General features: G+C 44.2%; 1 pseudogene; it reads right to left on the bottom strand.

The window, feature by feature from the left end:
* Nucleotides 1-2,520: 2,520 nt before the first annotated feature.
* Nucleotides 2,521-16,012, bottom strand: part of LOC115103147 (enhancer of polycomb homolog 1-like) — a 42,709-nt pseudogene continuing 29,217 nt past the window's right edge.

Genomic DNA, 16,012 nt, shown 5'->3' with positions numbered 1-16,012 from the left:
ATGTCCTTGAGGGGCCCAGCAAGAGCCCAGACTTGAACCCAATCGAACATCTCTGTAGAGACTTGAAAATAGCTGTGCAGCGACGCTCCCCATCCAACCTGGCATAGTTTGAGAAGATCTCCCCAAATACAGGTATGCCAAGCTTGAAGCGTCATAACAAGACTCGGGGCTATAATCGCTGAGAAACGTGCTTCAACTACTCTTTTCTCTGTATATATCAATGATGTCGCTCTTGCTGCTGGTGATTCTCTGATCCACCTCTACGCAAACGACACCATTCTGTATAAATCGGGCCCTTCTTTGGACACTGTGCTAACAAAACACCAAACAAGCTTCAATGCCATACAACACTCCCTTCTGAGACCTCCAACTGCTTTTAAATGCAAGTAAAACTAAATGCCGATTGCTGCCCGCACCCTCCCGCCCGACTAGCATCACTACCCTGGACGGTTCTGACTTAGAATATGTGGACAACTACAAATACCTAGGTGTCTGGTTAGACTGTAAACTCTCCTTCCAGACTCACATTAAGCATCTCCAATCCAAAATGAAATCTAGAATCGGCTTCCTATTTTGCAACAAAGCCTCCTTCACTCATGCTGCCATACCCTCGTAAAACTGACTACCCTACCGATCCTTGACTTCGGCTATGTAATTTACAAAATAGCCTCCAACACTGTACTCAGCAAATTGGATGCAGTCTATCACAGTGCCATCCATTTTGTCACCAAAGCCCCATATACTACCCACCACTGCGACCTGTATGCTCTCGTTGGCTGGCCCTCACTACATATTCGTTGACAAACCCACTGGCTCCAGGTCACCTATAAGTCTTTGCTAGGTAAAGCCCCGCCTTACCTCACCTGGTCACCATAACAAATCCCACCCATAGCACGCACACCAGCAGGTATATTTCACTGGTCATCCCCAAAGCCAACACTTCCTTTGGCCGCCTTTCCTTACAGTTCTCTGCTGCCAATAACTGGAACGAATTGCAAAAATCACATCTCCCTATCTAACTTTAAGCATCAGCTGTCAGAGCAGCTTACCGATCACTGTACCTGTACACAGCCAATCTGTAAATAGCACACCCAACTACCTTATCCCCATATTGTTAATTATTTTGCTCCTTTGCACCCCAGTACCGCTACTTGCACACTCATCTTCTGCACATCTATCACCCGTGTTTAATGCTATACTGTAATAATTTTGCCACTATGGCCTACTTATTGCATCACTCCCCTTATCCTACCTCATTTGCAAACACTGTATATAGACTTTCTCTATTGTTTTATTGACTGTATGTCTGTTTATTCCATGTGTTACTCTGTTGTTTGTCACACTGCTTTGCTTTATCTTGGCCAGGTCACAGTTGTAAATGACTCAATTACTGACAGTTGTGGCTGCTTTGTGTGATGTATTGTCTCTACCTTCTTGTCCTTTGTGCAGTTGTCTGTGCCCAGTAATGTTTGTACCATGTTTTGTGCTGCTACCATGCTGTGTTGCTGCTTGTTAGGTTGTCGTCTTAGGTCTCTCTCTATGTAGTATTGTGTTGTCTTTGTCTTGATTTGTGTTTTTAATCCCAGTCCCGCAGGCCGTCATTGTAAATAAGAATTCTCTCTTAACTGACTTGCCAAATTAAATAAAGTCCACCACCCAATGAACATCCAGCCCACTTGACACAACTGTGGGAAGCATTGGCGTCAACATGGGCCATCATCCCTGTGGAACGTTTGACACCTTGTAGAGTCCATGCCCGACAAATCGAAGCTGTTCTGAGAGGAAAAGGGGGTGCAACTCCATATTAGGAAGATGCTCCTAATGTTTTAGACACTACACCACTTCTGACCAGAGCCGAGCCCCATTACATTTTAATCCAGCGTATCCCAAACTCTGTCCTGGGGACCCCAAAGGCTGCACTTCCTGTTTTTTTGCCATAACACTACACATGATTCAATTCATGATCTCAAGCTTTGATTTGAATCAGTTGTGTAGTCCTGGGGAAAAAACAAAACGTACAGCCCTTTGGGTCCCCAGGATCAAGTTTGGGAAAAATGGTTTTAGTCATTTAGCAGATGCTCTTACCCAGTGACTTACGGGAGCAATTAGGGTTAGGGCACAGATTTTTCACCTAGTCGGCTTGAGGCCTGGTAAGACATTGTTTACTAGATAGGGTTGCCATTTGGTATGTCATCACCAGTTCCAACAAATCTCTATTAAACTGTAGTTTAGATTAACCCATCACCACTAAGCTCAGGGTCGCACTTGAATAGCAAAAAGAAAACCGACCAAAACACCAGAACTTGTCCAATGAGACATTGTTTTCGGTTGCAAAATGAATACAACCCTGCATCTCCTGGGATCTGGAGTGAGGGTTCCCCTAGGTACAGATCTAGCATCAGCTTCCTCTCCCCCAATCCTAACCTTAACCATTAGTGGGGGAAATGCAAAACTAAACCAAGATCAGTGTCTAGGGTAACTTCACCCTACCGTGAATTTGAGACAAAAAACAAGACATGCTGGTCCAAACAGCCCTGGGTTTTATTTGTGACAATTCAGGAGGATTTTCTCGTTCATTTAGAGAGGGTCTCAAAGAAAAAACCTCATGGATCGATTATGATGCCATTGGAATGGGCATTCAGATTGTGGTACAAAAACTAACCAGTAGCCTTGCTAAGTACCGTACTCTTCACAGAAGAGAGCTTGTATTTCCAAGAGGAAGGCACCCGATACGTGTTGTTTACCTCGGCCTGGCAGCCTTCAGGAGAATTATTCTAAAAGCAAAGGAATTTATTTTTATACATTTTTCCTTGTTATGTATAAACTGGAATGATACATATAGTCAAACAGTTACTGCATTAGTCTCCCTTATATTTCATCAACAAGTAACAAAATAATGAAGTTTCATTAAGGAGCATACAATCATCAAAAAAACAGAAGGGGGGGGTTACAAAAATATAAAATAATTGGGGAAGGCATCTTAAACAGGTAATCCGACAAACCAGAGCTAAATCATAAAAGCAGCATTAACCCAAACAAACTAGTGCTTAGATAAGTCAGATAGCAGTGACTTCTGAGAAGAAACTTCATCCTCATTTTGTTACTTGTCTCAAAAACAATTAAAAATGGAAGTTCTTAAGCAACCGATTACCCACCGACTGACAAACTGATGCCTTAAATCCACAGCCACCAACTCTGTATGAATGCATGTCACCATTTGTTTCCATGATACAATGAACCAACAACCAGGAATCTGTGAGAGGACCGCCTGGTTATGTTCACAATACACAAAATACAGAGAAGTTCATAGCTACCTAAACACATCGACTACAGCACGGGAAGCAATGAGGGAAGAGTTTACAAAAAAATAACAATTAAAACAAAAAACTGATTTTTTTCCCCCTAAACACTGCACAATAAATAGATAACAGCAGGTTCCACACCATGCACTGACGTGACGACACTGTTGTACAACTCCTCACACCACTTGCAGTTTGTCTTTTGAAAATGTTTAATCCCAAGTGCAAAACATCACAAATGAACTATTTCTGTATTCAAGTAATGTTATATACAAGGGTGGTAGGGTATTACAAATATGCACTACTGTACATACAATTGCCATATTCATAATTTACAGACGTTGATATTTCTTAACAGTAAAAAAAAGAGAAAAATACAAGCATTGCAATTAAGTCCCAACAGTTGCCATGGAGACAGTGTTGCATGCTGTGTGTGTGCATACCACTGCCCCTTCCTTGCATTCACAACTCTACGATGCATAGCACCTAAATGAGTTCCCGGCTGAGCCCTTAGCCCTGCCTGTGTTCGGAGGCTACGTGACCTCCATGGCCACTGTGTTGTCCGATATGCTGTTTAGTGCTGGCTTGTCTTGATCCTGATTTTCCCTGGACGCAGGTGGAGAGAAAATATGAACAAATCAAAATCAAAGACTGCTCAACAGTATCTACATTCATTATTGACTCAAATGGACCGGTAGGTAATATTCTTGAAGCAGCAGTTTAAGCCACGGTGATCTGAACACTGAGTAATGGTTCATTTCTCTACACTGTGTCCCAAATTGACTATTCCCTCTGTAGTATACTACAGCTCTATCAGAGCCCTGGTCAATAGTGCACTATGAAGGGATTAGGGTGCCATTTGTGACAGGCACACACATCCATCTCCCCCCCCCCCCCCTCTCACCTTGGCACAATGTCCATTGACGGGGTGTTTGTGGAGACCTTGGGCATTTGACAGTTAGCGGCCAGCTTTAAGGCAGATGACGACACAGCGACGTGGGCGTGGCTTAGTGTCCGGGGTATGTGGCGCTTGGTGAGGGCCCCCCCAGCAGGACCCCCGAGTGAGGACATGCTCAGACGGAGGTTGTTGTTGTTCCCCATCAGGACCTGAGTGGTGGTGGACTTGGCAGCATTGGTGTGGGGGGTGCCGTTGTTGAAAGTGCTGGGCAAGAGGAAGGGGGAGGAGGGGGTAGTGGTGGTCAGAGGGCTAGGGGTGGAGGTGGGGGCAGCAGGCGACAGAGATGCTGTGCTAGTGAGGTTCAAGCCCTTGTAGACACCTGTTGAAAGGGAGAACAGAACACAAATCATTAAGTCTGCATGGTTCTCGCTGAAGCTATACAAGCAGTATCCCCTTTGATCAGTTCCAACCTTTTGTTTGCTTCTGTGAAAGCTCTGCGTTTAATTGGAAAAGCACTTGCACGTCTGAGATTACTTGTTGCAGGTGAGTGGGAATTATTTGATGATATGTTGAAAGAAAAAGAAACTTGCACACTAACCTTACCAGATTGACATTGGCTACATACCGGCCTTAAGGCATTGGTCAGTTTACAAAGTCCAAAGTAATACCTACAAAAGCAATGTGCGAGTTTCTCTTTTCTTTCAAGCTCTTCTTTTAATACAAACACTTTGGTGCAGTCAATGTTACCTGAGGGTGAAAGGACCCCGTTGACCCCACACCCCGGCCCTTCCTCATCCTTAGTCTTCAAGGCCAGCAGCTGGTCTGTGGTCACCAGGGCAGTTGCAGCAAACTGGGCACTGGCAGAATCTAACATCTTGGAGACCAAAACCTGGAAGAGGAGGACAACAAGAACTTATTAACACAAAACTAAAGAGACAACCTGAGATGGACAGAGAATGGAGCTATATGTAACATGCATCTCAAGAGTAGGAGTGCAGATCTAGGATCAGGTCCCTCCTAGATCAGTAATCGAATACTGAACAGTCCAGGTCAGAGAGCAGGCTAACCTGTGTGCTGTTGGCAGTGGAGGAGGCGCTGTTGGCTTGTTGCTGCTGTTGGATCTGCTCAAGCTGCTGTTTCTGCATCAAGGCCAGCTGCTCCTGATGCTGCTGGTATTGTTGGGCGGTGAAAGCTGCAGGAAACAGAGAGAGAAAAGAGAACCGGTCACTTCAATATGGGGTGCAACCAATTTTCCGTCCAATCTTTTTGTCACTGTGCAAATTTCAGGTCTGCTGCGCACAAACTTGAATGTTGTGAAAATTCTGTGCAACTTCCAGCGTGCGTTTACTGTGAACACGGAGGTTTAACCCGCTTTAAGTTAGTTTCAGACATTGGTCAAGTAGGCTACTGTGGATGATCATAATGTAGACCTACCACCAAAAAACAATGGGGAATGCATCCCATAACATGGAAATAGGTGTTCTATCACTCAGCCTATACTAGCAGCCAATGTAGACCTATATTCCATGAGACTTTTGAAATAAAAACCATGCAGGGCTCGATATTAACCGGTTTATCCACTTGTCCTTCAGACAAGGTGACTGAAAGTGTGTAGTTTGATGCAAGAAACCACTTCACAAAATAAAATGCATTAGTATTCCCATACCATTATTTCAAAGAAATCAGAAATGATGCTACCCCTGTGCCCTTTACCTACTTAGCTTATTCAAGCCAGTCTCAAAATACAACACTGCCGGTTGAAGAACAAAAAAAAGTTCTTTACCCAACTCACTTTTCACATAAGTCTAGAAATGTACATGTTCTGTGTTCTTGTAAGAAGCAATCACTACCCCATTGCTCACTACAAATGAGCTATAACTGGGCCTTTAACTCCCTAACTAGTAAAGGATACGAACAAATGTGCCCAAATCGCTACATGCGCTTGTTTTGAAAGCGAGAGCTGCATCTACTCACGACTGCTCATACTGTAAACAGTCTAGTTCAAAGTGACTGGCAGATATATTATGGCAATGGTCTATTTGCATATAGGCCAACTGCAACTCTGATTGGTTACGACACACCGATCTGTGTAGAGTACGGGCCTGAGTTATGACTGTCAGTGCAATAGAATCCTACTCCGATGTGTTCTGCCTACAACAAAATGTCATGCAAAGTTTTGCACAGTTCCTTTTGGTTTCTGGAATGTTGCATTGAAAGCTTAGAATCAACACAATATTAGCCACTAACATAAGGAATTGTTTTAAGATGGTCATACCAAGGATTATTTATATTTAATTTCAAAATGTAAGACCCCTTAAGGTATCAAAAAATGATTGGGTTTAATCAGCTTCTTGATATGCCACACCTGTCAGGTGGTTGGATAATCTTGGCAAACGAGAAATGCTCACTAACAGGGATGAACAAATTTGTCTACACTATTTTAAAGAAATAAGCTTTTTGTGCATATAGAACGTTTGTGATCAACACTAAATGCTGTGTTCATATTTTTGTGCAGTATACATGCATGTAGGGGTAAAAGTGACAAGGCCATCAGGATGGATAATAAACAGATTAGCAGCAGCCTATGTGAAGTATGAAAGTGTGTCTGTGTGAGGCATCAATATACGCGTGCAAATAGCCCGGTTAGCCATTTGATCAGCAGTCTTATGGCTTGGGGGGGTGTAGAGGCTGATCAGGAGCATTTTGATCCCGAAATTGGCGCTCCGGTCTAAGGCACTGCATCTCAGTGCAAAATGCGTCACTACAGTCCAGGCTGCATCACATCCGGCAGGGATTATGAGTCCCATAGGGTGGCGCACAATTCTCAGAAACAGACTCAATGAGGGTGGTATGAGGGCCCGACGTCCACAGGTGGGGGTTGTGCTTACAGCCCAACACCGTGCAGGACGTTTGGCATTTGCCAGAGAACACCAAGATTGGCAAATTCGCCACTGGCGCCCTGTGCTCTTCACAGATGAAAGCAGGTTCACACTGAGCACATGTGACAGAGTCCGGAGACGCCGTGGAGAACGTTCTGCTGCCGGCAACATCCTCCAGCATGACCGGTTTGGCGGTGGGTCAGTCATGGTGTGGAGTGGCATTTCTTTGGGGGGCCGCAAAGCCCTCCATGTGCTCACCAGAGGTAGCCTGACTGCCATTAGGTACCGAGATGAGATCCTCAGACCCCTTGTGAGACCATATGCTGGTGCGGTTGGCCCTGGGTTCCTCCTAATGCAAGACAATGCTACACCTCATGTGGCTGGAGTGTGTCAGCAGTTCCTGCAAGAGGAAGGCATTGATGCTATGGACTGGCCCGCCCGTTCCCCAGACCTGAATCCAATTGAGCACATCTGGGACATCATGTCTCGCTCCATCCACCAATGCCACGTTGCACCACAGACTGTCCAGGAGTTGGCGGATGCTTTAGTCCAGGTCTGGGAGGAGATCCCTCAGGAGACCATCCGCCACCTCATCAGGAGCATGCCCAGGCGTTGTAAGGAGGTCATACAGGCACGTGGAGGCCACACACACTACTGAGCCTCATTTTGACTTGTTTTAAGGACATTACATCAAAGTTGGATCAGCCTGTAGTGTGGTTTTCCACTTTGATTTTGAGTGGGACTCCAAATCCAGACCTCTATGGGTCGATACATTTGATTTCCATTGATAATTGTGTGATTTTGTTGTCAGCACATTCAACTATGTAAAGAAAAAAGTATTTAATAAAAATATTTCATTCATTCAGATCTAGGATGTGTTATTTTAGTGTTCCCTTTATTTTTTTAAGCAGTGTATATATAGACGTGGACTGTGTGCTTGTCTATGGAACGGCGTGTGTGCGCAGATAAACCTATAACCTCAGGCCCTACTCACCAGCTGTGGGGGCCGTGTGGCCAGCTCCTCTCAGGGGGCCAGTGGTGCCAGCCAGGGTAGCGGTGATACGACTCTGGCCCCTGCCCAGCCTCCTGAACAAAGGATCTGTGATTGTGTTGTCCTCGTCGTGTAGTGATAGTGTCCGGGGCCTAAAGTGCCTCCATCGGCTCAACTTAATGTTCAACAGTATCCGACTGAGGTCCGCAGAAGAGGAAGAATAAGAAGAGGTTCTGTCCGAGGTATTTGTTTGTGAGGTACTAGCAAACTTGTCTGTGACTGGAGAGTGGGCAGGCAGGTCAAGCATTTCAGAGTCCAGCCCATGAAATACATTGTCAAAGTCTGTGTGCGCCCTGTCCAGCAAAACCCTGAGGGAGAGAGAACAGGGTTAAGTCCTTCTGTTAGCAAGGCATTCATTCATGCCATTGGTCACAGAAAACTATTAAATTGATCTCACATCAACAGATCTTAATATGAATTGGAGAGTGGTTATATTTGTCCTGGCCCATCACTCAGCTGTTTACCCAAACAGTGGCGGGGGCAACCCTCCGTTTGAATCCTAGATTGCCCCTTTCACCCTACAGTAACCTACCTGCCCCCCCGTCCCAGGCGGCGTCGTGCCATGCCAAGGCAGCGTGGTGGCACGGTGAGAGTGGTGAGGCAGTAGCGGTAACGAGTGTCTCCCAGACCTCCCTCTGACGGACTGACCCACGGCCAGCTGCCGCAGTGGTCCAACCGAGACTAGTGAGACAGACACAGGAGGAGCCATTAGACATAGGACAAGTTTTAGACATGGTCTCTAGCTCAGTAGAGCATGGCACTTATAACGCCAAGATAGTGGGCTCGATTCCTGGGACCGGCCACACGTAAAAACATGATGCACTCATGACTAACAAGTCTTGGATAAAAGCGTCTGCTAAATGGCATATATTATTTATAATGCAAGTTACAATAAATGGCCAGACAGAATGCCACAGGGACAATATGATTACGTGTGTTCAATTTCCTGCATTTTGTTTTGAATTAAATACATAAGTATGTGGACACCCCTACAAATCAGTGACCCGTTGTTTGACAGTTGAATAAAATCGAGCAGACAGCCATGTAACCTCCATACACAAATATTGCCAGTAGAATGGCGTAACTGAAGAGCTCAGTGACTTAACGTTGCATCGTCATAGGATGCCACCTTTCCAACAAGTCAGTTGATCAAATGTCTACCCTGCTAGAGCTGTCCCGGTCAACAGTAAGTGCTGTTATTGTGAAGTGGAAACGTCTAGGAGCAACAACGGCTCAGCCGCGAAGTGGTAGGCCACATAAGGAATAATGGTCTGGGGCTGTTTATGGTTCGGGCTAGGCCACTTAGTTCCAGTGAAGGGAAATCTTAACGCTACAGCATACAATAACATTCTAGATGATTCTGTGCTTCCAACTTGGGGAAGGCCGTTTCCTGTTTCAGAATGACAGTGCCCCTGTGCACAAAGTGAGGTCCATACAAGAAATGGTTTGTCGAGATAGGTTGTGGAAGAACTTGACTGGACTGCACAGAGCCCTGACCTCAACCCCATCGAACACCTTTGTGATGAATTGGAATGCTGACTGCGAGCCAGGCCTATTGCCCAACATCAGTGTCCGACCTCACTAATGCTCTTATGACTGAATGGAAACAAGTCCCTGCAATGTTCCAACTAGTGATGCGCTGATACGGCATTTTTGGCTGATAGCAATATCCAATATTTTTCTTGCCCCCAAAAATTATACTGATAACAGATATTTAAAATGTTTGTGACCTTTTAAGCATTCTAGTACAGTTAAATAGTTACACAGCGGTCTAAGGAACTGCATCTCAGTGTAAAAGGCTTGAAAGACACTGGTTCAAATCCAGGCTGTGATTGGGAGTCCCATACGGCGGCACACCATTGGCCCAGTATCATTCGGGCCGTCATTGTAAATAAGAATTTGTTCTTAACCGACTTGCCTAGTTAATTTTTAAAACGTTAACCCAAAAAGTTATTTTGTTGGCATTTACGCATGCCCCCATTACCAGTAAAACATAACCAAAACGTATTACCTTCACTTACAGTGCCTTGCGAAAGTATTCGGCCCCCTTGAACTTTGCAACCTTTTGCCACATTTCAGGCTTCAAACATAAAGATATAAAACTGTATTTTTTTGTGAAGAATCAACAACAAGTGGGACACAATCATGAAGTGGAACGACATTTGTTGGATATTTAAAACTTTTTTAACAAATCAAAAACTGAAAAATTGGGGGTGCAAAATTATTCAGCCCCTTTACTTTCAGTGCAGCAAACTCTCTCCAGAAGTTCAGTGAGGATCTCTGAATGATCCAATGTTGACCTAAATGACTAATGATGATCAATACAATCCACCTGTGTGTAATCAAGTCTCCGTATAAATGCACCTGCACTGTGATAGTCTCAGAGGTCCGTTAAAAGCGCAGAGACATCATGAAGAACAAGGAACACACCAGGCAGGTCCGAGATACTGTTGTGAAGAAGTTTAAAGCCGGATTTGGATACAAAAATATTTCCCAAGCTTTAAACATCCCAAGGAGCACTGCGGAAGCGATACTATTGAAATGGAAGGAGTATCAGACCACTGCAAATCTACCAAGACCTGGCCGTCCCTCTAAACTTTCAGCTCATACAAGGAGAAGACTGATCAGAGATGCAGCCAAGAGGCCCATGATCACTCTGGATGAACTGCAGAGATCTACAGCTGAGGTGGGAGACTCTGTCCATAGGACAACAATCAGTCGTATATTGCACAAATCTGGCCTTTATGGAAGAGTGGCAAGAAGAAAGCCATTTCTTAAAGATATCCATAAAAAGTGTCGTTTAAAGTTTGCCACAAGCCACCTGGGAGACACACCAAACATGTGGAAGAAGGTGCTCTGTCTGGTCAGATGAAACCAAAATTGAACTTTTTGCCAACAATGCAAAACGTTATGTTTGGCGTAAAAGCAACACAGCTCATCACCCTGATCACACCATCCCCACTGTCAAACGTGGTGGCAGCATCATGGTTTGGGCCTGCTTTTCTTCAGCAGGGACAGGGAAGATATTTGTAAGTCGCTCTGGATAAGAGCGTCTGCTAAATGACTTAAATGTAAATGTAAATGTAAGATGGTTAAAATTGATGGGAAGATAGATGGAGCCAAATACAGGACCATTCTGGAAGAAAACCTGATGGAGTCTGCAAAAGACCTGGGACGGAGATTTGTCTTCCAACAAGACAATGATCCAAAACATAAAGCAAAATCTACAATGGAATGGTTCAAAAATAAACATATCCAGGTGTTAGAATGGCCTAGTCAAAGTCCAGACCTGAATCCAATCGAGAATCTGTGGAAAGAACTGAAAACTGCTGTTCACAAATGCTCTCCATCCAACCTCACTGAGCTCGAGCTGTTTTGCAAGGAGGAATGGGAAAAAATGTCAGTCTCTCGATGTGCAAAACTGATAGAGACATACCCCAAGCGACTTACAGCTGTAATCGCAGCAAAAGGTGGCGCTACAAAGTATTAACTTAAGGGGGCTGAATAATTTTGCACGCCCAATTTTTCAGTTTTTGGATTTGTTATTTTTTTTTTGAAATATCCAATAAATGTCGTTCCACTTCATGATTGTGTCCCACTTGTTGTTGATTCTTCAAAAAAAATACAGTTTTATATCTTTATGTTTGAAGCCTGAAATGTGGCAAAAGGTTGCAAAGTTCAAGGGGGCCGAATACTTTCGCAAGGCACTGTACTTGCTGTTTCGTTCATTTGTTCAGTCGTTTCATTCTCAACCAGGATTTCTATGGAATGCCGTTTGGGTCTTTGCGTGTCAAAAAGAACACAGTAGCACTGCCAAAGCATCATTTGTTCGACCGCAACTCCTGGGGTAGCTAGCTTTAGCTTGTTAGCTAGCACCAATACAACCAACCTAAAAACAATGACCAGTAGATACTGCAGTCATTTTCATTATTGTTAACAATGATTTAGGAGTCTTTGTGATTAAGTATTAGCTAGGTTGCCACTTGTTGCTCGGCTATTGAAATTGAACTTCAGTTCATGAAAAATAAATAGCTAGGCATCTACTAGCATAATTCTACTATTTGTATTCATTTGAATCACTGTCAATGACATACCTCTATTTGAAGGCAAACCGTAAATTCCACTATTGTGTCTAATCCTTGTTGTGGCTAGCGTCACAACACATACCCGGTCGAGTCTCACTAGCCAGATGAAGCTAGCTGGCTGGCTGCTTATAACGTTAGCTTTGGGCAACAGGGTTAAGTAGCTGCCTAGCTATTTATTTTTCATGAACTGAAGTTCAATTTCAATAGCTGAGCAACAAGTGGCAACCTAGCTAATACTTAATCACAAAGACTCCTAAATCATTGTTAAGAATAATGAAAATGACTGCAGTTTCTACTGGTCAGTTTTCAGGCTGGTTGTATTGGTGCCAACTACTCCAGAAGTTGCTGTCGAACAAATGCTTTATTACCAACGCGGTATTGTAAACATTGTTCGTGGTCGGTGTTTGCAGACTTTTTTTGTACAGCTTTGACAATGCTACTGTATCTTTTTTGACAAGCAAAGACCCAAACAGCATTCCATAGTATGCATATCGTGAAGCTAATAGCAGTGACACTATTACTGTGTAACACCGGTAGGGCAGCATTTGAAAAATAGAGCACTTGGTAGTGTGTACCGGTGCTCGACCACAGATCACCCACGACAGAGAACGGTTGATTGTCAAGGGCAATGAAATTCATTATCTTGGCTTTACTGGATTTCGTCTTTGAGTTGTCGTGCCAATATGTTCTTACTCTTTCAAATGACTGCTCGACCCACACAGCAGACATTGTGTGGGCTAGGTTAAGAATGCTGTGTTGCACGTGTAGTGCAAACATTTCCGTGGCGTTATTACGTCATGTACCTACGTTATATAGGTATGCACGGTAGCTTTGACATTGGTTTTTAACATCAGCGTTAACCTCTTGAAACTAGGGGGTACTGTTTTTATTTTTGGAAAAATAACGTTACCAAACTAAACAGCCTATTTCTTAGGAACAGATGCTAGAATATGCATATAATTGACAGCTTAGGATAGAAAACACAGGCGAAAGCCTAAGAAAAATCCAATCAGGAAGTGACTCATGTTTTGAAACCGTTGTGTTCCTATGCACCCCTATTGGCCACTGAAAGGGATATCAACCAGATTCCTTTTTCTACGCATTCCCTAAGGTAGGCGTTGTCGTGACCGCTATTTCCGGTGGATTTCTGAACATAACGTGACAAACAAACGAGGAATTTTGGGTATAAAAATAATCTTTATGGAACAAAAGGAACATTTGCTGTCTAACTGGGAGTCTCGTGAGTGAAAACGTCCAAAGCTCAAAGGTAAACGGTTAATTTGATTGCTTTTCTGATTTTTGTGACCAAGCTTCCTGCTGCTAGCTGGACATAATGCTATGCTAGGCTATCGATAAACTTACACAAACGCTTGTCTTGCTTTGGCTGTAAAGCATAATTTCAAAATCTGAGACGACAGGATGATTAACAAATGGCTAAGCTGTTTTTTCACTATATTTCACTTGTGATTTCATGAATATGAATATTTTGGAGTAATATTTTTTGACCGTTGCGCTATGCTAATTAGTGTAGTTGATGACAATTCTCCCGGATCCGGGATGGGTAGTTCCAAGAATTATTAAACTAGAAATCAGAACCATGTTGGCATTTTTAGCTAATATCGCCCAATTCCGATATGTTCACCAATATATTGTGCATCCCTAGTTCCAACATCTAGTGAAAAGCCTTCTCAGAAGAGTGGATGCTGTTACAGCAGTAAAGGGGTGGACCAACTCCATATTAATGCCCATCATTTTGGAATGAGATGTTCAACGAGCTTTTGGTCATATAGTATATAATGTACAGATATTGGGTACAAAATTAACTTTATTGTACATTTACACAAGTTATCAGAGGAGTCATTTATACTCACAGCATAATATTGACAGCCTGCTTTCCTTCGGAATGAAAAGGAACCATCGGGGTCATTCTCCTCCTCAGCTTCTGAAGAGCCGGAGTGCATCTAGAGAGGGAGAGCAGTCACAGGTCACCAAAAGTACATTATGACCAAATAAAAAAAGTTTTCCGCACAGATGTCCAAGGCCCAATCCCAAATCCACCCTAAGCACTTGGAGATTTGACAGATGACAATAATATGGTCATAAACCATCTTGCCCTCTGATAGTCTAGGTGGAAGTCTCAACATATTGCTTATACTAATCAAATCCTCTCAGATCTACAAGTGCATAGGACGTTGGGTTGCGTCCCAAATGGACCCCTAGACCCATGTCTAACCGCTCTGCCTACCTGGGAGTGCAGCTCATCATCTGAACTGGGGAAGTCATACTGGTGGACGTCCTTAGCGTTGAACACAGAGGGGCCAGAGTAGTGAGGGGCAGCAGCTGACAGGGGTAAGACTTTAGGCTTCCTCTCATACTTCCTCTTCTGCCTGACGACCTCAGTCTTCTCCGGCTAGAAGGGAAGGACAGACATTTATCACTCACTTGCTAGCAATTTCTTGGGAGGGAAAGCAAGAAAAAACCCTTGAGTACTTGGCCCGTACTCACAAAGTATCTCTGAGTAGAGATGCTGATCTAGGATCAGGTCACTGTCTCCATTGTGATCCAAAAGGCAAAACTGATCCTAGATCAGCAGCACTCCTACTAGGAGACACTATGTGAATACGGGCCAATGAGAGATCAACCTCTTTTTTCTCTCCAACTCACACACCCACCTTGGACTTGTACTCCTTGAGGTCCATGTGGTCCTGATGTCTGTACTGGTTGCTGTTGGTCAGCGGCGCCAGGGGAATAATATGGGCAGGCTTGGCCAGAGCTCGCTGGGCCAGCACTTCAGCCATGATCTCACCACCGAAGTCCGACATAACATTCCTGGAAGGGCAAAGGTCAAAGTCATAATCAACTATTTGAATAAAATAACTGGATTTCAATCAAATCACCAGACAATCAAAACTATTTTGTAACAGAAGTACAACAGATCCTAACTATTCCACTACAGTAGTACCATAGAGATCCTATAGGCCTAATCAATGTTGGCAAGATGGCTAGCAAACATACACTGCTCAAAAAAAATAAAGGGAATACTTAAACACAATGTAACTCCAAGTCAATCACACTTCTGTGAAATCAAACTGTCCAACACTGATTGACAATAAATTTCACATGATGTTGTGCAAATGGAATAGACAACAGGTGGAAATTATAGGCAATTAGCAAGACACCCCCAATAAAGGAGTGGTTCTGCAGGTGGTGACCACAGGCCACTTCTCAGTTCCTATGCTTGCTGGCTGATGTTTTGGTCACTTTGCTGGCGGTGCTTTCACTCTAGTGGTAGCATGAGACAGAGTCTACAACCCACACAAGTGGCTCAGGTAGTGCAGCTCCTCCAGGATGGGACATCAATGCGAGCTGTAGCAAGAAGGTTTGCTGTGTCTTGTCAGCGTAGTGTCCAGAGCATGGAGGCGCTACCAGGAGACAGGCCAGAACATCAGGGGACGTGAAGGAGGCCGTAGGAGGGCAACAACCCAGCAGCAGGACCGCTATCTCCACCTTTGTGCAAGGAGGAGCAGGAGGAGCACTGCCAGAGCCCTGCAAAATGACCTCCAGCAGGCCACAAATGTGCATGTGTCTGTTCAAACGGTCAGAAACAGACTTCATGAGCGTGGTATGAGGGCCCGACATCCACAGGTGGGGGTTGTGCTTACAGCGTTTGGCATTTGCCAGAGAACACCAAGATTGGCAAATTCGCCACTGGCGCCCTGTGCTCTTCACAGATGAAAGCAGGTTCACACTGAGCACATGTGACAGAGTCCGGAGACGCCGTGGAGAACGTTCTGCTGCCG

Source organism: Oncorhynchus nerka, linkage group LG20 (assembly GCF_034236695.1).
Source record: "Oncorhynchus nerka isolate Pitt River linkage group LG20, Oner_Uvic_2.0, whole genome shotgun sequence".
Taxonomy (NCBI): Eukaryota; Metazoa; Chordata; class Actinopteri; order Salmoniformes; family Salmonidae; genus Oncorhynchus; species Oncorhynchus nerka.
Note: the sequence above shows the minus strand (reverse complement) of the source record. Positions and strands in the feature narration are given on the sequence as shown.